The 1,870-nt window shown below is 38.8% G+C and overlaps 1 non-coding gene across 1 annotated transcript; it reads left to right on the forward strand.

The window, feature by feature from the left end:
* The first annotated feature begins 1,392 nt into the window (after positions 1 to 1,392).
* On the forward strand, positions 1,393 to 1,463 carry TRNAR-UCU (transfer RNA arginine (anticodon UCU)). Its single transcript has one exon. It is a non-coding gene; the product is annotated as a tRNA-Arg (tRNA).
* The last annotated feature ends 407 nt before the right edge of the window (positions 1,464 to 1,870 follow it).

Here is a 1,870-nt window from a genome sequence, read left to right on the forward strand (position 1 = left end):
AGCAATGGTGCTCCAACTTTAGGTGCCTAAGAAGTCCCTGGGGGCTTGTTACAGCAGAAATTGCTGAACTCCACCCACAACCTTACTGATTCCATCATCTGCAGGGTAGAGTTTGAAAAATTGCTTTTCTAACATTCCCAAGTGAGGCAAGTAATGTTGGAAAATCTCTGACATAGATTGTACCAATTCTGAATTGCTTTTGCAATTAACACAAAGGAGTATGCTTCTGAATTTTTAGTATTTTCGGTATTTGGAGGGAGGTACAACAACTCCCCCCACCCCTTTCTTTTAGCCTGTAACAAGTACTTCTCGCTTTCTTTCATGTGCTCTTCTTTGCACTTGTTCCAGTCCCATACAATTGGAGCAGAGCCTGAGCGGATAAATTTTTGCCTTGTTAAAACAGAAAAAGTTAGAGATGGTGATCAGTTGGGTTCTCTGAGAAACAGGACCAATTGGATGCATGTATGTGTGTGTGTGTGTGTGTGTAAGAGATTTATTTTAAGGAATTCACTTATGTGACTGTGGGGTCTGACAAGTCTGAAATGCACAGGATGGATCAGCAGGCTGGAAACTCGGGCAGGATTTTATGCTGCAGTTTTGATGCAGAATTTCTAATTCTGAAGACCCCAGTTTCACTCTTTAGGCCTTCAACAACTGGATGAAGCCTACTCACATTTTCAAGGGTAATCTTTACTTGAAATCAGCTGGTTGTAGATGTTAACCACTTCTACAAAATACCTTCACAGCAACACCTAGTTTAGGATTCAATTAAACAACTGGGTAGTATAGACCAGACAAGTTGACATCTAAAGTTAACCACCACAGATGGTTTATAGAAAATAGGAGGAAGTTTGAAATTCATTTTGAAAAAATGATTTGAGTTAAAGGTGTTAATTCAATTTATGAATTCTCAAATTTGTCCCCAGGAGAGGGAGAGGAAATACTGGACAAATTTATCATAAAAAGAACTCTTTTGAATAACTGTTATTTGCCATGATAACTGTAAAATTTTCAAAAAGAAAAATAACAAGTCCTTTGAAGTGACAAAGAAAAGAACATATTTTTTAAATAAACTTTTTTCCCATATAAACTCATCACAGCTTTATTCCGGACAACACTGTGTTGTCTTTTGAAAAACCACTGCATCACTACAGGCAAAATCTTCTCTTTAAAATAATAAAGATGTTTTTAATCTGTCAAAAACATTTCTGAATTTCAACAAATTAATGTTTTACTACTTATACTGTCGGGAAGAAACTGAATAAAATAATAAAAGATTTATGGGTAAAAATGAGGTGCTGTGTCCCAGGAAATTGATGGAAGCCTGTTTATTGAAGGCATTTAAAATTGAACCAAACCCTGGTTTATATAGAAGAAAGGGATTCAAAGTGTGCATGGGTGGTTCAGCGGTAGAATGCTTGCCTTCTATGCAGGAGACCCAGGTTCGATTCCTGGACCATGCACCCCACCCCCAAAAAAGAAAGGGGTACAATTTAGTCTTTCTGGGAACAATAACAAGTCATGCTGGTGCTACAGTGCCCATATAATGCCAGTGTTGCCTCTAGCTCACTGAGCTCCAGCCATGGTGGGGTTGTGTGGAGAAGGCATAAATAATGAGGTCTCCGTACAATGGCCCATACAAAACATACTTTCCACAAGTCTACCGTTGTTAAAGCACTCTGGAAGCAAATACTGCTCACAAGAGTTGTACCCTCTACAAGAGGGGTGTAAAAGCATTGTTACAGCCTGGGATTGTCATACTTGGTGAAATCAGACCTTATCAGAAGTTCACTAAACTTCTGATCTGCAGACTTCCCTTCCAGTGCCTGGTGTGAGAAATTGCTCGGGACTTCAAAATAGATCTGTACTT

The sequence above is a fragment of the Tamandua tetradactyla genome, chromosome 22 (genome assembly GCF_023851605.1).
Source record: "Tamandua tetradactyla isolate mTamTet1 chromosome 22, mTamTet1.pri, whole genome shotgun sequence".
Lineage (NCBI taxonomy): Eukaryota > Metazoa > Chordata > Mammalia > Pilosa > Myrmecophagidae > Tamandua > Tamandua tetradactyla.